Source organism: Nelumbo nucifera, chromosome 2 (assembly GCF_055504915.1).
Source record: "Nelumbo nucifera cultivar China Antique chromosome 2, China Antique-T2T, whole genome shotgun sequence".
NCBI classification, from domain to species: Eukaryota; Viridiplantae; Streptophyta; class Magnoliopsida; order Proteales; family Nelumbonaceae; genus Nelumbo; species Nelumbo nucifera.
Window position 1 is genome coordinate 112,989,690 of NC_142650.1, and position 23,839 is coordinate 113,013,528.

A 23,839-nucleotide genomic window follows, 5' to 3' on the forward strand; every position below is an offset into this window, starting at 1 on the left:
CAGAAATAAGAAGATATGCCTGAATGATGTGTACAATATAGGCCAGCTTCTCAAGAACCAAATGTAATACCAGAGGTTATTTTCAAATTCGATCAACATATGATTGGCAAAGCCAGCTTAACGCCATACCTGTTCTGTAAATGTGCCTCACTGTAGTCAAGGCAAGTGCAGTAATCACAATTACTCCAAGAATCCTCTTGTGCCAAATTTAAACGGCAATCTCTCTCTAGGAAAAAACAATGCACGACAATCTCTAGGAAAAACCAATGCAGATACTACAACATACAGATCCAATTATCTAAAACTAAAGGCAGAGAAAAAAACAGACAAATCTATATTTATTTTCTTTGTTTTTCCTTCAAACACAGAGAAATAGAGTAACTGAACTAACAAGGATCGAACAAAACAGCTCCTCCTTCGAAAAAAAAAGGGAAATGGAATTAACCTTTGCACAGCACTCAAGGACTCCCCAGTGGAGTCGCCATTCTGTGAACGTCGGAATAAACCGGCAGTTCACTTACTGGCTGATTGTTTAGAGTCGCCACCCACCAAAATCACGAAATAGGGAGTGATGGGTCTCCAGAATATGCAATTAAACAAAAAAAAAGGACTCCAGGCCTTGTCACCGAATATGTAGGTAAGCTGAACGAGAGAGAGAGGGAAGGGGTTAGGCACCCCTCTCTCTCTCTGATCGGTGCAAATATTAATTCCATTCCTTGAAATCATATAAGAAATATTCCATTCCTTGAAATCACATAAGAAATATTCCATTCCTTGAAATCACATAAGAAGAAGGCGACAGAAGAAGAATTTGTCGTCCACCTGCAATGGAAGGGAGCTCCTGTAACCGGCTATCTCTTCCTTCCCATTTAATCTCCTTTTAGGTACAGGGGCCTGAGCAAAGGGGTGAGAATACATTCCCACCCCTTTTCTATCAGGACCCCCGCTATCTTACGGTTCGATTAGCTGGAAGGAGGAGAGAGCCCTCGAATTTCTTCCTTCGATTGCAAGAAGATGCAGACAACCTCTGGCTTTTAAGAAAACCCAAAAATAAAAGCAGTAAAAAAGAATGAAACTGCAAGGGAGATGAGGTACGAATCCCACCTCTTGTAACCTTCGAAGAAATCGATGCTACTAAATTCGAATGCACAGGTTTAGAATAACTTGATGAAATTGGGGAAAATTCGGCTCGGAGGTGACAGAGGAAGCAGATCGTGGGCACTTGCGGTGACACTGAAATCCAGCGGCGATGGTAAGAATGGCTGATGTGTTAGTTTGTGTCTCCTCCCTTTGTCTCTCTAATCTCTCTCTCGTCTCTCTAATCTCTCTCCTTCATTTCTTTGTTTCTCTCAGCTCTCTCTCTACCGTTTTTTCTTTCTCTGGTACTCTCGGCTCTCCCTTTCTCTCTATCATTTTCACTCTGTTTTCTTCTTTCACCCGAGCTCCCTTTCACCGTCTCACCTTCTCAATTAGGGGGTTTTCACATACCCTCGAGGTGTTCTTCCCCTCCACCCTCTTTCTCCTTAACTATTGAAGAAACCTTTCTCTCTCGCACCTCTCTTTCTCTCTCTTCCCAACCCGGCAGCTCCTCAAAGAGGAAAACCTCGAGAGCCTCTCCTATTCTCTTCAAAACTCCCCCTCGTACCTTGGGAATGGTGTCTCCATTTATAATGGAGGGCAAGGGGGAGTTCAAATCTGCGCCCCACACAATCGGAAGGTGCCAAGTGTCCTTCCACACGTTTCCCCATTAACGCGTGTGGAGCTAATATGACGGACGTTAACTCGTCCCATTAGTTCCAAATTCCCGCTACTAATGGCGAGAATTCCGGCAAAGACGTTCATTCCGACAAATACACCAAAGGTACTCCCCGTCTCTCTCATCGCATCCCTCTCTAACATCCTTTACATGTTTTGCTGAGTTATTTTTTATCTTATTTTTTTCAATACAAAACACAGAAGGGAAGGGAGATCACCGGCGACCACCCGACCATTATACAGGTTCAGATTTTCCCTATTCATTCTCACCTATTTTTTATTGCATCAAAACTTGAATGTTCTAATAAAAATAGAAAAAGTGAATTCTATGTAAAAACACCCACATTCAAAATTAAGAATATCCATATTCAATGAATGCCTCAAATTTTGTTCTTTTTCTACTGTTAAAATAAGATGAATCCTATTTTGTGCGAAAAGAAGAAGAAGAAGAAGACCCCTATTCTATTCAAGTAACGCACCAAAATATTGATTTCTAGTGATCCAATACTCCGAATTGCGTAGATCAATTGACGCTCACCTACATTGGCGATGGAACCAGAGCCTGGCGAGAGTCGCGAGAGAACTCTCACTAAGGAACACCAAATCATTCTCCTCCAAAGCAAGTGCTTCCCCGAGGATTACAGCATGTGAATGCGAGATCTTCCCGATGCTGGATAGTAGAACTGCCAAAGATTCAACATACCGGAGATAGTTCGACGTCTGTAGCTTCTTGGCCCCGTCCGGCAAGGCCATCGAAAACAAAAAGTTCTTCCCTGGAGCAGAAGAAGAAAAAGAGCAGCTGATGAATGTAAAGTTGAAGGAGAGAAGTAGAGTACTGGCAAACAGGGGAATACCTACGGTGTGTCTGCTGGAACGGTCTTCGTCACCGGAGTTATTGCCGTTAGCTCGGATGTAGGAGTGCAGAGGTGGGTCAAAGTTAGATACAGGAGGCCAGGTCGAGAGTCGAGACTCGAGAGTAGCGGGAATTTGGAGCTAACAGCCGTTCCGTTAGCTCCACGCAGGCTGAGGGAGGAAATCGTGCGAGAGGACACTTGGCGCCTTCCGATTGTGTGGGGTGTTTGTGGGGGTGCCCGGTTTTTGAACTCGACAAGGGAAGGTTCTATCAATTGTCAAAAACAGAAAGCGGGGTTTAGGTAAGTCAGGGTTTAAAGGGATAGGAGGAGGGTTCAATATTTGGGGTCCAGAGGGTAATTTATGGTAATTTGGGGATAAATTGGTAATTTGGTGTGAGGGGTATTTTGGGAATTTGAAAGGAGGGGTATTTTGGTAATTTTGGTAAGAGGGGGTATTAAGTCAAAGGGTGTTTTGGGAATAAGGTTAAATCGATAATTTCGGTAATTATGGTAAAGGGGATTTTGGTGATTTTGGGAGGGGTATTTTGGTAATTTTAGTTAAAGAGGGTAATTTGGGTAATTTTGGTCAAGGGGATTTTGGTGATTTTGGGAGGGGTATTAGGGTAATTTTAGTCAAAGAGGTCATTTGGGAAATTTAGGTAACTTTGGTCAAGGGCATTTCGGTAATTTGGTAGGAGGGGTATTTTTGTAATTTTGGGAAAATGGGTTAAACCGGTCCAAGGGCTTAGACCGGGGTACTGGTTCAATGATGGGTGGTTCCAGGTCAGAAAGCTGGAGGGCTGAGATGGGTCTGATGGTTGAGAAGGGTTTTAATGCGTGCGGACCAATGAAATTGGCCGAAACGAAATCTTTTAGATGGAAGGATAAATGTGGGTGGTTTGAATGAAATTTCATGGGGCGGGGTTTTTGGATATTTTGGGTTGATTGGAGAGGTCAGATTGGCCCGACTGGGCCCAGATTGGACAGATCTGGAAAGGGTTCGATTTGGTTAATCTGGGGGCTCGAAATGGAATCTTTGTGTAATAAGGGGGAAAATAAAGGCAGTTTTGGGTGAAATTTCTCAAAGTAGGGTTTTTGGGTAGTTTGAGATGATTGGTAAAGTCAGATTGAGCCAACTAGGTCCGGATCGGGCAGATTTGTAATCTAGTCAATCTGAAACATTGAAATGGAATCTTTGTATGATTAAGGGGGTAAATGGAGGTGTTTTGGGCTGGAATTTCATATGTAGAGGTTTTTTGGTATTCTGGGGTGATTAGAATAGTTTGATTGATTTAGATGTGTTCGGATCAAGTGGATATGGGTTGTGGGTGCGAGAATGGTCAAAATGAAATCTTTGTTTGACGGATGGGTGAACAAAGGAATCTTGAGTTCAAATTTCATGGGTAGTTATTTTGGGATGTCCCGAGTCTGATAGTTGTGTTTGATCTAATGGTTGAGATGTAAGTGAGGGTCGATCGAGGCCATCGGATAGGTATCAAGTAGGTTTAACGGTGGATCTGAGGGCTCTCAGGGTGAAATTTGGGTTTTTTTAGGTTTTTAGGTGTTTTGAAGAGGTTGGAAGGGTCTGATCGGGTGTTTGGGGTGAATTGGAGGTTCATGTAGTGGACTGAGCAAAAATCTAGTGTTGACAACAAGGTAGAGTGGATTGGTTTGTCGCATGACTCTCCTGACATGTAATGATGGTCTAGTAATCTTTTGAAAGTGACATGGTGGACCGAAGTGAAGGAATTTCCTTAGGACTTAAAGGCATGTGCTTGTGTTCGATTTAGTACAGCTCCTAGTGTTTGGCAATAAGTAGAAGGGTCACTGGGGATTTGTGTTTGATTTAATGATGCCCTCGGTGTAAGTTCATAGATGACAAGACGATGAGGGTATTGGAGAGCTTTAGGTTCAAAGGATCCAAATGTAACGGTTGTCATGTTGGTGATCACTATGTCCTTACTTGGATCTAGTTCGATTACTTATGACTTGGCCAATTGCATTATCTTGTTTTTGAGGACAAAACATTTCTTAACTAGGTGGCTAATTACCCAATAATAACGACAATACTTTGAATGATAAATTTTTCCTTCCTTTTTTGGGAGTTTACTATCAGAAAGCTCTATAAGCTTTTCAGTTAGAAGGGCATCCAACATTTCTGGGACATCTAAGTCGGGGAATGGATACACCTTCACTTCCAATTCCTTAATAGTGAGTTTTCGATTTTCTTTCTCTTGTTGAATATTTGATTTTATTTATTTCTTACTTTTTTTCCTCCCGGTAACCTTGAAAGGGGCTATTGAGGTTACTAGAACTTGCATTGGCCTAGACAATTTCGTCTCATTTTCACCATATTTCTTTTTTTCTTCCCTTTGGAAATCATTCAGGTGATATTCTCCGAAGGTAGCCAAGCTAAGTTTCATGTCATGGGCGCAGGTGGCCAATTCCTCAAATGTTTGTGGTTTTATTCCCTTGAGGATGTAATGCAAACTCCAATGCATGCCTTGAATACAAGTATCAATAGTTGAAGCTTCTAAGAGCTTGTCTCCACAGTTAAGGTAGAGGTTTCTCCACCTATCGATATAGTCAACGACTGGTTTATCTTTCTTTTGTTTTGTGGTAGTGAGTTCATACACGCTTACAGTACATCGAGTACTGTAGAAGCGATCCAAGAACTATCCATCTAATTGATCCCAACTATCGATTGATCCAAAAGGGAACTCAGTGTATCAGTCAAAAGCATTTCCTCGTAGAGATCGTATAAATTGCTTTACCATCAAATCACCATAGGTTCCGGAATTGTTGCACGTCTCCACAAAGTGCACAATATGTTTTATGGGGTTACCTTTCCCGTTAAATAGTTAAAACTTTGGGGGCTGGTACCCTAACGACATAGGCATATGATCAATGTACTTAGTGTATGGCTTAGTATACACCAATGATGATTGTGGAACACCCCCATACTAAGTATGTATTGTGTCAGATATCATGTTTTGGAGTTATTGTACTAAGAGAAAGGTGACCGAAGCATGTTGGGCATCCCGTATGTTAGTACGTTCTAGAAACTCCCCTTGGGGAGGGTTTACTTGCGGGGTGAACCCTGGTGGGTGTGAAGGTCCCTGACTGGATGCCGTTGTTTGCATTTGTTCCATTCGATTTATCAGAGAAGCAATTTGAAGGTCCTTTTCTTCCAATTGTCTTTGTTAACTTAGCGATGGCCATAGCCATCTCAGCAAATTGTTCTTCAACTGTAGTAGCTCCCGTCATCATAACGGATGCTACTGAAGTGTAGGAGTGTGTCTGTATGTAATCGGACCCTCCAGTCTTAGGGGAGTTGGGATGAGAGTTGGACCTTAATCTGGTACTAGATTCCACGTCCGGCACGGGTATTTATTCACTTGGATGCTCAAGTGGAGTTGTTGAGACAAACTCTTTCGTCGGAGCTACCCCTTCATATTAGCGTCCTTTGCCATCGGCAAACCTTGAAGATCCCTTTTTGGCATTTCGGAATTTTGAAGGGACCCCTTGAGTTCCATAGAAGGTGAGAGGTACAACCAGTTGTGAATCCCCAAACTTGATCATGAGGCTGGTGGTTGGCCTCTCATAGTTGGAGGCTAAAAATGCACTTGATTAAGATGAGCTTGAACTATATGTGGCGTTTTTCTTGTTTCCAATGACACTTCAAACAATTTTCGTTGCAGCCATGCGTTCAAACAGTTTGTCAAAAACAAACTTGATGTGTTGACTTAAGAGATGAGAGGAAAAAGATATCCCACAAGGTGTGCCAGAAATTTGTCAACACAAATTTCGTGCTAAATTTGGAGCACAAAGAAAGTGTAGACAAATTCAAAGAAATTTAATTTAATTTTTTTTGTAGAAATGTAAATGAAATACACTCATTTTTTTTTTAAACCCTCTTATTCTCTTCTCTTTGACAAAATCCAAAGTCGGTGAAGCAAGCAACCACTAACTTTGTGTGAACAAAATACCCCACTCGCGATCAATCAACATTCGAACATAAACAGCTGAAAGGAATATCCTTGATTGTCGAAGTTTTTCCTTTTCTTTATGATGTAGCAACTTGGTAGAAGTCTTTGTTGGCTGCACCAATTCTTGCAAGAAATTTTTTCCAATTGCAGTAATTTGATAAAGGCCCCTTTTCGTGCGCTGCCGTAGCACGAACACCAAATATTTTAATTGATGTGGCATGACGTCATTGCAACTTCAAAGCTTCTTGTTCTTTCTTGCATAAAAAAGAAACAAAAGGTTGAAGTGCTAATGAAGAGGGCCACCGGAGGGGGGAGAGCTCCAAGAAGAGAGCCGAAGTGTGAGAACCATAGAAAGGGTTCTAAGGAAGAACCAAAGTGGCTTTGCTCTTCTTCCTCCTAGGGGGCTGTTCATAAGAAGGTCTAACCCGACCAATCCGGACCGATCCAATCCAAGTCGGCCGGGTTTTCATCAGCACGGGTCGGTTTCGGGTTGTGCAAATTCATAAATCGATGATTCGGGTCGGTTTCAGTTTTCACACAAGAAAACCTGAACCGACTTAGTTCCTAGTTCAAACATGAAGTTCCAAAGCCCATTAGGCCACCTAGTTTTTGAATGGTTGCAAGAAACTTTGGATTAGTGAATAGTGATTAATGAACAACTTTTGTGATTAACTTTTCATTTAAATTTTATCATAGGAGATGGATGAAATGATGTTTAATTTATGACTGTTTTTAAAATTAGTAAGATTTTATCACAGGGATGAACTTAGAACCGAAGCCGATCGAAACCGACCCAACCTGACTCAAACGACCAGGTCGGTTTTGCTTAACACTGGGTCGGTTTTGGTTTCTATGTCAAGTAACCTGATTAGGTCGGATCGATTGGAAAAACCACAATAAACTGACCCAACCCGACCCGTGAACAGCCCTACTTCCTCCTATTTATAACAGATTTGGCCAAGCATTTGAATTCAGGCAGCTTGTATAATTAATATGGGGCCCACTAGATTGATGGTTTAGTGATCAATTTATGATTATATTTAAAAGTTAATTAGGAAATGGATTGGATTTGTCCTCCTCCTATTTAAAGCCAAGTGTTCCTTGTCAAAAGGGGTTGGGTCCATGCAACTCTTAATTTATTAGACCTAACTTGACTTCCAAACTTGGCTGATCAATCAAGCCCTCGTGTGATTTCCTTTTTAATCAGGATTCTCTATATACCAATCTAAGATTTGGCAAATCTGTCCATTGAATGACAGATTTAAACTTTGGATTTTTTTTTAAGCAATGCACTAAAAATTTGAGGTTTAAGCCCATGTAGTGTAACACTTCTTTGGGCTAACGGGCCAATTCTTCTTAGTGGGCCCGGTGAATTCTAATTAATTTGTCTTCTCTCTTTTTTTTTCACATATCAACAGTGAGAAACATAATTAATTTGCATGTTAGAAATTCAAGTCCTTTTTGATTAAACAAGTGTCTAACTAATCAGGGATCTTATTGATTTGGATTGAATAAAGGTGTGGTTTGATCTGGTCCATTGATATATGATAAGAATATAGGTGTCAATGGACCGGGTTTGAGTCAAAACAAATTTTAACAGATTGGATGATTCAGACATTGAATTGGACCGATCCAAAATATTTATTGGATTGGATTGGACCTGATCCATTTATAATGGACTCACATTGGACTAGATCGGATTGGACCAAACCCAGTCCAATTAACACCCCTACATGTTGGGAATAGGATACTTAAAGAAATTCAAGCCCTATTGATTAAACAAGTGTCTCAGTAACCAAGATCTCATGCTTTAATAATCCAACACAAACCAAGTAAGAGCTGGAAATAGGATTCAATATAATCTAATAATAGCGGTTTCTCTATCTATAAAAGGATCATTTTGAAAGAAGCAAACAACCAAATAAAATTTTCTTTTTTGTAGAAGATAGATAATAATAGAAAAAAAATGAAAAAAGAAGACTAATTGTGTGTGAAAGTGCAGAACAGAGAGAACCAAAAGTTGAAAAATAGAAATGAATTAATGAAAAGTCAAAATTACAACAACAAACAACAAATCCCTCAAATTGAATATTACTACTCAGCCTGAGAGTCAGACCACCCATCTAGCTAAGAAGACATCAACCAAAACCCAACTATGAGTAGTAAGCATTTAGGGTTAGGGATAGGTTTCAAAGGGAAGACTTGGAGTTGGAAAGAGTCTGGGCTTGTTGTCATGGGGCCAAGAGTATATAAATGCCCATTTGTCTGTTGACACATCGTACGTATACAAGCCAAAGTTATTGACCATCCATCTGCATACTCTCTGACAAGGGAAAGGAGCAATGTCCACCTCCGAATCATAAATCGGGTAGCTTCCAACTACCTTCCTGTCATCCCCGTACGTCATGAAGCAGAAGAAGCGTGTCCGGGTGAAGAAGGAGTCGAAGAATCTCCATGAAATTCTTTGCCCTTCTTCTAGTACATGCAATCCCAGGTCGTCGTCTGAGGACCAGCAGTGAACACTCAGTGGCTCCTTCAATTCGCTTTCCACTGATACCGTTTTTCTTCCCAAAAATAAGCCCTCTGCAAAGGACTCAGCCATGGCCAGCACCAACACAAGAACCACAATACTTCTCCTGGTGATGCCCATGTTGATGATGTTTTGATTCAGATGCCTTCGTTTGATGCTTCTTTTGTTGTTGTTGTTATTGTTTCAGTATCTGCTATCCGATCACATCACAGGTGTTCCATTTGGATTAGTTAAACTCATCAAAAGAAATGTGAATGTTTAATTAGATTGAAATTGAAGCAAGAGTTTTGTAAGATGAAGAAGTGTGGGACGTACCTTTGAACAAGGGATGGAGGTCGGCGTTTGGAGAGGATCACTGTTTGGTGATCCTCCCAGAAACCTCCCTCTTCCCTTGGTTTCTCCCAGACGAAGAGCTTTCTCTTTGCTCTTGATCGCTCAAAGACGGAGGAGAAGATGGTTATGGTTTAATAATGGAATAAAATAGGTGATTTGTCCAATTTTTACTATCACAAATCCCTATATTTGGCTAAGTTGATAATTAAGTTTCTGAAGTCGTAAAAAAGCAAAGCCCAAAATATGGGTTTGACGTTTTCTTTATCCTTCTCATTGCCCAAGTTGGGTGTTTCTCAATTCTCATCTTAATTTGGCTCTCGCCTATGTAGGCCATCTTTAATTTGACGAATCCATTTGCCAATCTGATTTTTAATTTTTTTTTCACATCATTTATTTTCTGGAGAATTTCATTTGAAGGGGCAAAAAGGATATGGGTAAAAGTAAAATGTGGGGATAAATACCAATCAAGCTTTTTCACTATTTATTCGAGTTTGCCTCAGGAAAAATTTGATTCAATTCCGTCTAAAATGAGCTGTGAGCTTCAGCCCAATATATAGGTTGATTTGCTAATGCTCCAGCCAAATGAAGCTCAATTCGTAAAGTTGATGATGACCCTAATTAAGTTTATATTATTATATATATATATATATATATATATATATATATATATATATATATATTAAAATTGGTCTGTCTATGTCACCATACCTCTCCCTGCTTCAAACCCTCCCTTCCTAATTTTTTGTTTTTTGAATTTTTTATTTTTTTAATTCTACATAATTACCCATTAAACCAATAAGGAAATCACATGTGCTTAATTATTTCTAACAATCATTAAGAAAGAGAGATTTGATTTTCTAATGTTTACCCAAGTGGCACCACTCTCCCCCACTTCCTCCTAAATTGTCTCTAATTCATATTTATCTCCTAAATGATCTCTAAATCTTATTTATCTCTTAAATTATCTCTAATTTAGTAGAGAGATTCTCTCCTAAACTATCTCTAATTCCTATTTATCCTCTCCCCCACTTTTTATCTATATCTATCTAAAGTATACTTGGCAATTGGGTTGGGTGGGTCGGGTTCAGGTTGGGTCAAGGTACTTTGGGTTGATTTCGAGTCGGGTTGGATTGTCAAATGCTAGACCCTAACCCTAAATGTTCGAGTTAGGGTTGACCCATGGGTCAATTTGGGTCATCCCAAAAAATAACTGAAATTAAAAAAAAAAACAAAGAAAAATTACATGAAAAATGTCAAAATTAAAAGAATTGACCTTAAAATTCCTAATATAAAATAAAACACTTGAACACTTAACAATTTAAAGAGTAAACAATAAAAAGTAAAGACTAAATAGAAAAAAATTAAAGAGTGGAAACTTCTAACAATGCATAAATAATCCCAATTAGACTTGACAATCGGGTCAGCGGGTTGACCCATGACCCAACCCAACCCAGTTTTTTTTGGGTTGGGTTGGGTCGGGTTCGCGGGTTAGGTCAACTTTTTGCCACGTCTAATCTAAAGAAAGTTTCAACTAAAAAAATTCAGAACTATTTAAATATTATAAAAAAATTATATATTAAATTTAAAATATTTATTCAAAACACAAAAAAATTAATAGATTTAATAATATTCATATTCTTAATAATTCAATATTTTTACAAAATTCATCATGAAATTATGTAGTAACAATATATATTATAAAATTACAAATTATTCAATTTAAATGATTTCAATAATAAAAAATTAACATTAAAAAATAAAACATTATTTAAATATTTGAATAACTAAAAATCTTAAATAAAAAATATTAAAAATAGATAAATAATATAACAAAATATTTAATATTACGTAATAACATTAAAATAAATAAAATTCAAATAATGAAAATTTTAAAATATTTTACATATTATTTAAATATTTAAATAACAAAATATTTAACATGAAAAACTTTTAAATAGTTAAAATAAAGAAACTATGTACTAAATTAAAAAAAAAATCTTAAAAGTAGAAAAATAATTATAATAGAATTCATAATATTCATATTAATAATAATTTAATATTTTACAAAATTAATAACGAATTATGTAATAATAGTACAATTATAATTTTATGGATTATTAAATTCAATAAATAATTAATATTTTAAGAATTTAAATAACAATATTATTTCAATAACTAAATAATATTGTAAATAACTAATTTAACTTATATCAATTAATAATTATAGAAAATAACTATCAACAAAATTAAATTTATTAGTAATAATTTTACAATAATAGTGTATATTCATTATATATTTATATATAGTATAATTAATATTTATTTTATTTTTAGTAATTATTTATTATTTTTTATAAATATGCTTTCAATAATTATTTATAAATGTATTTTTATTTTTCTTGTTTAATAGAAAATTATCAATAATTATTGGAGATTAAACAACTATTATTTAACTTTTGAAATTTAATTTATCGTATTTATTGTATTTTTGTTATAAATTTATTTTTAGTAATTATATATTTTTTATAATTTATAGATTAATACTTATTAGAGATTAAACTATTATTTAAGATTAAACTGTTTATTGACTAATTTAGTATATTTTCCGTATTTATTATATTTTTGTAATTATTGTATTTTTATTATATATCTATTATATTTTCATTATAACCTTATTTTCAATGATTGTGTACATTTGCTATAAATTTTCAATAATTATTGGAGATTAAACTATTGTTATTTATTAGAGATTAGACTATGAATTTAATTAGTTGAAATTAGGAGTGTTCAATGATTGGTTCAGTTCAGTTGCAGGTTGTTTTGCCAACCAAATCGATCTGGTCAAGTCCGTAGTTTGTCACTCGAAATCAATTAACCATTAGCGAAAACCCACCAACTCGGGTTGTATCAATTTGGGTATATTTTTGGTTTAGTTTGTTTGTTCAAAATATTTAAACTTAAAAATTAACTTTAAATTTCATAAATTACAATGATATTATTTAAAAATAAATAACAAAAATTAAATATATGATATAAAATATTTTAGACTAACAAATATAGGAATTTTCCTACTTTCTCATATTAAAAAATTAAATTTAAAATATAAAATATTAATATATATTTATTAAAACAAAGTCAATCTGAAATATTAGAAAACCGACCAACTCAGGTTGAGTTTGATCGGATTGTTTATTAAAAAGTTAAAATATAAAACAATTATATACTCTTATGTATTTCTATTTTTTAACTTTCACTTAACAAAGCACAGGTGCCCGTCACCATGCCTCTCCTTTCTCCATTATCCCCACCTTGCATTATCTTTGACTTTCTCTCCTCTCCCCTTCCCACCACTCCCATTAAGCCATGTCACCTAACTACCTAAAAATATTCCTATAATTTGTCTCGTAAAGTATCTCATTTAAACCAATAGGAAAGTATCATGTTGCCCCACTCCCTAATCAATTACTCAAATGCATCCCCCCAATCTATATCCACTCTCCCTCATTTCAAATATTCATATTGATTAATAAATAGTTAAATACGGTTAATATTTAATCCTACCCATATTCAATGAGTATTAAATAGTGTTATTACCAAAAGTAAAGAAATACGGTTAGTAAATTACCAAAAATTAATAAATAGTGTTATTAGTTAACTCATTAACAACATTTTATAGAAATTGAAAACTCTTTAACTAATTTCTATAAAATTAAGAATTATATTTAACAATTATCAAAAAGTATAAAATTTTAGTTATTGTTATTTTTATAATTAATAACCAAATACAATTGGGGGAACAAAATATTATAATGTTAGAAAATGAAATTATTAATTAATTTATATTGAAAATAAAAGATAAATTAGTGTAATTTTGTTAGTAAACTACCAAATAAAAAAATATATTTAATAATAATTTAAAAAAAGTTTTCAATAAATCCCCATAGTTACACAAATGTAATAAAATTTTCAAAAATTTTCATAAAACTACATTTTCATAAAATAACATTTATGAAATTAAAAGATATAAAGTATTTGAAAGTTTATTTAAAATGCATTAAATAATTATTGAAAATTATTAGAATATTTTGGAAATTTTAGGAAAATTTATTACATTTGATAGATTTTGGAAAGCCATTGAAAAATTATGTAATTTTTATTGCAAATTATTGAAAATTATTAAAGATAAATGACTATGGGAAATGGAAAACTATAATTTGAACAAATAATTACAAAAATTATTAAGATAAATTAGTATAATATTGGAAAAAGGAAATTATTGGTTAGTTTATATTAGAAATTATAAGATATATTAGTATAATTCTATAAGTAAACCATTTGAAAAGAAAATAAATTATTCAATAAAAATTTAAATAAATTTTCAAAATTACACAAGTACAATAAATTTTCCAAAATTTTCATAAAATTACATTTTTGAATATTAAAGACAATTTAGTGTATTTTTAGAAATTTACCATGTGGTTGATACTCAATATATCATTTTGATCATTTCTATCATCAAATTGAATATTGGGTTGACGGGACAATGCTTTCAAAAATGGATCAAAACAGATGGTTAGACTAGAAAAATTGGGAACCGGACACCGTTTCACCTCCAAACCGCCACTTTTTTTTTCTAAAAACCGTTTATTTGGTTAGTGAACCGCTGACCTGGACAGTCGAACCATCAACCCAAACAATAGTTTTTGGGCATTTTTTGTTTTTCTAATTTTTTTACTTTTTTTGTCAGAGCGGGTAATCTGTTTGGACTGAACAATTAGACCGTTCAACCCCAAAATGGTTCCCTATCTGATCCAATTTTAAAAACCTTGGACATGGAGTGGGTGCCTTGCCTTGAGCTTGGCTTGGTATGCGGCATGGCCTGTCCTCAGGCCCAGCCCATGGACTAGCCCGACCCACAATACGGCATGGGCCCGTGCGGGCTCCAGCTATTGTCTGTACCGAACCGACCCCCCAAATTATCCTAGAGGAGGGGGGCACAACCCGGGATGCCTCATGGACCTGCACGACACGACTCGCACTTTGTGCGGGCCACATGCGGGTCGTGTCGTGTTGACCCAACACGACCCAATTTACACCTCTACTTGAACCCACCCAATACTGGGGACGGGGCAGGAAAATTCGAGGATTCTCAATCCTTGATGAGGAGTGGGGTGCCTTGCCCCTGAACTTGCCCGACATTGAGGAGTGGTTACCTTGCCCTGAACCCGCGTGACACCGGGGACGGGGCGGGCATGGGGTAGAGTGTCTTGACTATGGCGTAGGGAAAGGGATGGGGTGCCCTGCCCTGAACCCACCCCATTGTCATTCCTATATAACTATTAATTATTAGTGGAATTATTAAAAATGTCAGGTTTTATAATTATTTTTATTTATTTAAAATTAATCAAAATTTCATTTAAAAAAATAAAAATTATTACAAATTATTAATAAAACTAAATTTATTAAAAAATATTTGTTCCTATTTAATTAACAATAATTATTTTTATAAATCAACATTAAATGAAAAATAAAATTATTAAATCTTTTAAATTTTTCCGTGCATCGCACGGATCCCTACTAGTATGTGTATATATATATGTGTGTGTGTATATAATTATTTGTTTTTATATGAAGCTTGGCATGCATACTGTCAACCTCGCGTTGAGGAACTTGAACATATGAACTTGAGTGGAGCCGAATTTGAGTTTAGTGTTCTAACATGAATTGAGATCGAGCCCGAACTCAAGCCTCATACTTTTTGGTTGAATCAAGCTCAAATAGTCAGATATTTTTGGCCAAAAACCATTGATTTAGTCAACGAACTACTAAGCCGAGCGGTCAAACCATCAACTTAGACAACAGTTTTTGACCTTTTTTATTTTTTTAGAGTGGACTAGGCGTTCGGACCGTTTGACCTGGGAACCAGACCCCGAACGGTTCCCTATCCAGTCCAGTTTTAAAAGCCTTGACCCAACACAACTGTCAAGCCAAAAGTGATGGTGCAAGCCCGAAGTACAATGCTTCGAGAAGTGTTGGATTTTGTAACCTTTTGAGGCAAAGTATCTCCAAAAGATCCCCTATCATGAATAAAATCATCCTATGTAGGGGTGCAAATGGATCAGATCATGATCCGATCCGAGATCAAATTCTATTTGGTCAAATTTGGATCACTCTTGTTTGGATATTCGGATCATATCAAATTCAGATCACCCCTTATCTAATTCGAGAAGATCCAATCTGATATATGTTATATACTTATAAATATAAATATATATAATACATATATATTTTTTATTTATATACTTTTATAAATTTGTTATATTATTTATTTTTTATAAAAAACATGTATATATAAAAGATGAAAATAATTAAAAAATACTTGTCTTTTTGTTTTTACTTTATCTAAAGTAGTATATTTTATTTTTCTTTTAATAATTTATTAAGTTTTAAAGAAAACAAGTCAGATCGGATCAAATATGAAGATCCAACTTATCGAAAGGATTCAAATTCAAATAAAGTCCTATCAGATCCGATCGGTTCTTTGGATCAGATCGAATTTGAATATACCTTGATTTGAATTCGATCTGATCCATTTTCATCCCTAATCCTATGACAAAGATGCACCTGTCGAGCCATTATCCTTATTCGAAGATTTCTTCTTAATCTACAGAGTTGTGCCAATGTTCGTTTCCTCGATTCCTTCTCGAATTCTTAACAGAGTTGTTATGTGCAAAATAGAGCTTCCCAAGGGATTGCGAACTCCAGTGGTAATGTCTGGTCAGCTCTGGTAGCAACTATTTCCATGCTATAGGCTTTCAGGTCACTTTTTTAAGAAGTGCTTCTTTTAACAAAAGGTACTTCTTCTCTACTTTTTTACCAAACGCATAAAAACACTTAATAACCACTTAATGTGTAGTCCCAGTTCTTAAAAGAAGTATTTTTTAGAAGTAAAATCAAACAAAGGGCTTAATTTCCGTTTTTCAAATGTTGACAAGTTCATTTAATGTTGCCAAACAATTAAGAAATGATCTGTTTTGAAAATTTAATGACAGTTAACGATATTTTTGTTTTTTTTTTATAATTTATATGTTAGATTTAGTCTTCGAAAAATCAATAAGGTATATAACTAAATTTTAAACATTAGGGTACATTTAAATAATTTCCTAAATATACATGGTATATATATATATATATATATAACTAATCACAAGTAAACATATCAGTGTTCTATACGCTTGTGTAAAGAATTTTGATTGATTACATATAACCCGATTTATTCATTTCTGTTTGCAGTAGGTCACTATTTTACTGATCATATTTAAGGATGATGGATCACAACTGTTTTGTGACCTGCCAAGATGGTGATTCATCAAATTTGAGGGTGGTGATTGGTTATTTGGTTGTATGGTTTTGGCTTTACCATATAGATACAGCCGTTTGTTTTGACTGCACTCCAGTATTTGCCTATAATTCTATTCAGTGTATTGATTTTTTATGTATAAACAAAATCTTTTTGATGGTTGATGCAGACAAATTTTAAGACATATGTTATGAAGAATGTATAAAGAGAAAAAGAACACAACTCTTGTTTAATATTATTGTTAGGGAATAAATCAATAAAAACCTATTCATGAACCTGATTCAACAGCTTAAGCTTTTAGGTCTAATGGTTGTTTGAGATGATACTAGAGCTCATTTGACCAAGGAATGAGTGACCTAAGCTTGTTAATGCTTCAAGCCCAATAAGGTTTCATTTTTGTGTGTGTCTTAAGGAGAATAAAAATCTATTTAGTGGAGATCACATCTCTGCCCTGGAATGGGCTGCCCCACAACATCCCACAGCACATCCCTGCTGTGTATTGTGAATATCTCTTGATGATGATATCATCATCATTGGAAAATATTTCCAATACACAAGGGGAATGTACTGTGGGACATTATGGGGTGGAGATGTGAACTCTATTTAGGGAATCTTAAGCTTTAAGTTGAATGATTCATTGAAAAATATGAACCATTAACCCTTTGAAAGCTCAATATTGAATTTATGAGGGTTTTTCTATAAATTTATTGGATGGGATGGGTCTCTTCATCTAATAGAACATCATATCATCAACAGCTCTTTTTCTTTAATAATTGTGCACCACCACTGAGACAATTCATCCAATGCACCAACTACGCTACCCAACAAGGTTTTTGTGTCCAAATCCTTACCTTTTCTCTTGCACTTCCATTTAATTTGGAAAGTGGTGTCCCGTTAAAGTGTAAGTGACCCACAAGCCACAACCACTCAATTTCTCATTTGCATTTATAGATGGTATGGTAAAACAATTATTAAATTCAGCTAATTCATCTCCTACGCTCTATCCTGCACTCTTTTCTTGCACTTTCATTCGGTATGTATCGATGTCCCATTCATTACATATATGTATTTAGTCTAAAATCTGTCCTATTATGTGTATAAATACCCAACAATACACATGGTACATTTGTCATGAACTTAAATATAAAAGTTCCGTGTTATAAGCACTCAATAAGGTTACGGATCATATTTCCCTACATACTCTCTATGTGTTTTGGCAAACTATTTAATATAATGCAACTTGAAGCCTCTTTCTGAACTGATTTTTTTTAGACAATTATTTTTTATTTCATCAAAGGTAAGTAGATCTCTTAGACAATCATTTCTTTTTGAAAGATGATGTTGTTTTTATAACTTTGGACTCTGATTTTATGGGATTCATCATATTCAGTCAAAATTTTCTAAGGCTCAAACTCCACTTGATCAGGCTTAGAATTTTCATTTCATTCTAGAGAGAGAGAGAGAATTGTATGTGAAACAGATGAAGAAAAATGATTTCCATGAAAAACATGCAACTTTTTTCTGTTTGACTGTATTGATTAAAGAAAACAAACTGTCCAAAAAAAAAAAAAACTAGTTGCAGTAAAATTGCATCTCTCTAATCTTCCATGACTCCTTAGAGTGATGAGGTTTGTCTTGTTGATTCAAATCTCATGACATCCATTTGTCAAATTACCAACACACTTAGGCTCAGTTTGAAATGAGTACAAATACAAATTTGTAGATCTCAAAACTTTCTATTTCATATTATTTTGTATATATATTTATATTATACATATTTGTATTTGTATTATTTCCAAACAGAGGCTAAAGCCCTATTTATTTTCGGTAATCACTTACTTAGGTAAATATTACCCGAATTTACATGTTCTTTTTTTGTCTAGATAAATTCTTTTATTTGTTTTTAAAGCTTGTTTAATGAACATATTCGTCTTGTTAATTCTAGCATCCCCTTCTTAAAGAGTTCTTCGGATAGATGGCCGTAAAACTTATATGTAATAGAGCATGCGAAAAAGATTAAAAAGTCGATCAATTTTCCTATTAACCAACTCCTACTTCCTCCTCCCCAGCTTACCCTAAATCTAACGGAACGTAATTACATTACCTATTTTCCTATTGAACACCATTTCAAGACAAAGGAACATATTTGCTTTTCTACATTTTCTTTCTAACCACAACCAAATGCAAATGTGACTTTTGCGCAATTAATGCTGCAATTGAGTCAAGCTCTAATCGAGCAGTTGGGATTCGAATTCGATTATGTTTAGTTCGAGATCAATTAGAATTGAGTTCGAATCGAATTTAATTCTTGGGGTAAGTTCAACTAATTATTCGAACTTGAGTTTGACCGATAAAAATTTTGGCTCGAAAGCTCGCCTCGATTGACACATACATACATATGTATGTATATATTATAGAATATAAAATATATCTCTATATTCTATATAACATAAGAATATACTATATGTTATAAAAAATATCATATATATAAAATATGCAAACATATTTACTTGAAATAAATCCGAGTTTATTGGATATTTAATTGAACCAAACTCAAACAGAAAATATAATTCAAATCGAACTAAAGCCTAATAGTATTCTAGTCAAACCGAGTCAAGACATGCCAAAGTTGAACTCGGCTTGACTCAAATGCACCTGTAAGTCTGGAAGAGGGTAAGACTCTCGTATCGTATGTAACACTGGTCGGACCAGTCTGACTGGACCAAGAGCTCCCCCTCGGCCGCTCCAGCCTCACCCGTGACCGTGAGTCCGTGAGCCGTGGGCCCAATCCAAGCATATGGAAGAAGAAAAACAAAAGAAAACAAACAATTCTGTGAAACAAGCACTGACGCGCGCTTTCGGCTACCAAATAAAGTAAAAACAACGAAACAAATCCATAGTGTGAACGGAATATATACGTCTCTCGGTTACAACGATTCCGTTCACACTACGACAACTAATGTATTTCTGACTTCAAAAAACAAAATAATATATTCAAAATAACAATGAAATTAATTTTTAATTCTTTTTTTCAAATTGATGTAATGGACGGCTGGGACTGCAGATGACAGATGAGAATACTTGGTCGGCACAGAAACCCTAGAAAATTATCTTTTACTTCTCCAATTCTCCTTCCATCAAACGTGGGAACCAAGCAATTCCAATTCCGGAGTTGAGTGGATTCCCTCCCGGCCTCCCTCTTCCTTGAAACCAAACACAGCCAAAAGTTACAGAGATAGCGAGAGAGTTTTGGAAGATAAAGATTAGAAGGAAGAATCTCTGGATTGCATTTAACAACTGAACTGTGGACAAATGATAAACCAGTCATGGAGGGTAACAGCAAATGAATCAAAGATATATGTTTCTGGAGCAAAGAGGTGACTTCATTGCTCAACCCAGAAACAACCCATCAAGCAGACTCCATAGCCCAGAATGATTTCATAGAAAAAAGAAGAAAAATAAAAACCCAATAATGGAATCAAGAACTCAACTCTCTCAACAAAGGAGAGCAACAATGATGGAAAAAAAAAAAACTACTATGATCGAGGGTGAGGAAAACAGAATGAAATAGAACTCTCCCCAAAAATGGCATCTTTCCATTGTTATTTCATCATTTTTTTTTTCTTTTTTTTTTCACTTCTTCCAAACTATGTATCTAGTTATACAACGGAATAAAGAATCAAGTATGTGGTATCGAAGGTGATAGCCATGGAACTGCAACTACCCATCCAGGCGGAGACATCAGAGACCGCGCTGCTGCCACCGGCGGTACCGTTGTGAGGGTGACCGGGGAGGTGGTGGTGGCTGTCGCCGTCGTCGCAGTTGGATGGAGGGTGGTAGTACATCCGAGCCGTCTGTGGGCAGTGAGAGTGAATCCTTGCTGCAATCCTGAACGCATCCAATATCTCCACGTACTTCCCCATCTCTTTCTACTGCTTACTTTCTCTCTTTCTTCCTTCCTCTGCTTTCTTCTCCAAACACAGAACTAATTAAACCCAGGTAAACAGAGCAGAAGAACGAAGAACCCAAATTAAGAACAGAAGAGATCAAGAAACTAGAAAACGTCCCAGATGTAAGAGCCCATGAATCGGGAGATGGGAAAAAGGTTGCAGAGGAGAGGAGACAGGGAGGTTCTATATATAGCCCAGCCGGCCTCCCCTCCTCCACTGGTTCATGAGTCATGACTCGATATCCTTCCACCTTCTTTACCTGTGGAAATGATGTGATGCTTTGTCAAACCAATTTCAGCAAGCTGATTGGCAGGTCAAAAAAGGGAGTACTTTGACTTAGTTAAAGTGAGGTGGTAATCAGATTCGAATCCGACGGATTTGAATGGACATGACTTGGGAATGGGTGTCGTCGATTTGGGACGCGTTCCTGATATGTTGGCGCTGAAAAGTAAAGATGATGACGAAGGACCAAGGAGTAATGACTAATGACAGCGTCAATTCTGTGGCGCTTTTAATATTCGCCGCGGAGGTGAGGTTTCTCACTTTGTCAAGAAGGTCCTTCGCTTATCGGTTAAATACGAAAATGCCCTTCCAAATATCATCTTCGGTCCACTCACGCTATTTGTGGTGGTTAGACTTTTTTCCAAAAGAGACTTGAGATTCATGAACCTTTGCTTCTTGGACTTTGTTAGAGCTTTGTTTGCGGTTACGTTAACTTTTAAATAGGGATGTCAGTGGGTCGATTTAAATGGTAAAGTGCACCGGTTCAATGTTATTAGGTTAGAATCGGATTAATGGAATTTTGGGATTAGATAGATTCATGTTAAATTCATTGTAGCGTTGAGATATTTTATATGAGTTCGACTTGATATGAAAAATATATGATATCCGAAAAACAATTTACCAATAAACCAGAATTATAAAAGTGGTAGGGAACATGGTGTTATTTATCAAAATTTATGGGTGACGTTTGATCGGTCAAAACTCTTTTCATACCAATATCTTTTATGATTTCCCATTTCATATTTATATAGAGAAAATCTATGATGCAGAAAAGCTATGATATGGAAAGAGTTTTGACTATTTATGATTCTAACTGACTGGTCAGAAGTTTTTCAGATATGATATCTTTTCTATATCATAGTTGAACCCATTTATATATTTTAGTTTTGATTGAGTACACAATTACACATAGAGGGTCATGCCATGCCATCCCATGGGCCGTCTTAGTCTTGGGCCATGTCATCCTCTTTGGGGATAATTTGGGGTTGCCTCGACAAGGATTATGGTCCAAGCCCACGTGGGCCCGTGCCATGTTGTGTTATGTCGTGCCATGGGCTTGGGTCGGATAGATTGTAGGTCGTGCGGTGGGCTTGGACCATGCCGAGCTAGGCCACAAGCCAGCCCTTGGGCATGGGCCATGTTGGACCAGACTGGTTTTTTGTTATTTTTTGACATTTTTTTATTTTTTTATTTCTTTGTTAAGTAAAAGTCAAACTTTAACTTTCCCTTGAGAACTATTTGAAAAAATAAGAAATTTAACAAAGAAATGAAAAAAAAATACTTAACCGAATAAGAAGCCAAAAATACAAAAACTCAAAGTGAATAACAAATTAGAAGAAAAATAGGAATTTTATTTCATTTAAATTTGAATGATACAAAGCATACAATGGTTAGATGAATGAAATATGAAAATTGAAAAATGGAATAAATTAATAAAATATAAAAAATACAATATACTTATAAATTGAAAATAAAAAAATTATGCTATTAAAAAATATCAAATAAATTAAATCAAATTAAAACAAAATTTACAATAATTTGAAAAAATGTTATACAACTATTGAGTATACAAAAAATATTGACTTCATCACTTTCTCCTATTGTTCTTGACTTTGATCATTATAGGAATTGAAAATGGTGGAGGATGAGGCTATTTATAGGAACGAGTAAACGTGTATATGCATTCACACGTGGCAATATCTCTAAGACAAAACTATTTATAACTCATGGGCACTTTCTGAATTGTTATAAGTGCTCAGTTGGGAGTAAATAACATAATTCAATTGCCCAAAATACCCTAAAAGCTAGTCGTTGGGGGGGTCCCCAATGACTAGTTTATCAGGTGGGCTAAGCGTGGCCCGCTACGGGCCCGTGGGATGTGCTGCATACCGTGTTGTAGGTTAGGTCGTGCTAGCACATGGGCTATGGGCCCGTGGACCTGGAACCTTAGGCCCATCACGGCCTAGACCATCATGGTGGGCCTGGCATGGCCCGCATGCCATCGTGTTGTGTTGGGTCGGGCCTGTCCAAATTCAGGCCGGGCCATGGGCAAGACAACCTGATTTACACCTCTAGGTACACATGTATTTATGGGATGGGGTGGGGTAGGTTGATACCCTTTTTATTTATTTAAGAGGTGTTTGGTACAAGGGTTATGTATTGCTATTGCCTATTGGGTTGTACAATACAAATTTTTCTTCAGGCAATGTTTGAAGACTTTTTGAGTTTAAACACTAAAATGGTGTTTGGAAGCGTGGGCGCTTTTTGGGACCGATTTTCAAGAAAAATGCCCATGCTTCCAAGACCCGTTTTTCACAAAAATACGCTTCTACCACGTAGGCAGAGAGCAACACTATGCTGTTCAGTAAGGTGATTTTCATCACCATTTTTCATGTATGTGCTGATAGGCAAACACCACATAGGATACACATCAATCAACCGTTTGGGGATACACATCAGTCAACAATATGCTATTTGGCATTTCATGCATCGGTGGGGTCCCGATTTTTCAATAAGCGCCTGAACCAAACATTCATATATATGGGTCTTTGTTGAAATGCCTATGTGGATCCGATGTGGCACTGTTTTTTTTTTTGAAAAATGGCCACGATTCCAAACATCCCCTAAGTTGTTATTTCTATGTAAAACCTCAAATTAGGAAGGCTCGAGTTGGTACTAGGGGTGGATTCGAGCCGAGCCGAGCCGAACCGAGCCGAATAGTATCAGGCTTGAGCTCGGCTCGAGACTATTCTATAAGGCTCGAGCTCGAGCTCAGTTCGAGGCAG

The 23,839-nt window shown here is 35.9% G+C and overlaps 1 long non-coding RNA gene across 1 annotated transcript; it reads right to left on the bottom strand.

Moving 5' to 3' along the window:
• Positions 1 to 8,618: 8,618 nt before the first annotated feature.
• On the bottom strand, positions 8,619 to 9,566 carry LOC148802826 (uncharacterized). The gene is made up of 2 exons (XR_016082725.1): positions 9,444 to 9,566; positions 8,619 to 9,318 (listed from the first exon to the last, which is right to left on the bottom strand). It is a non-coding gene; the product is annotated as an uncharacterized LOC148802826 (long non-coding RNA).
• Between the last annotated feature and the right edge of the window lie 14,273 nt (positions 9,567 to 23,839).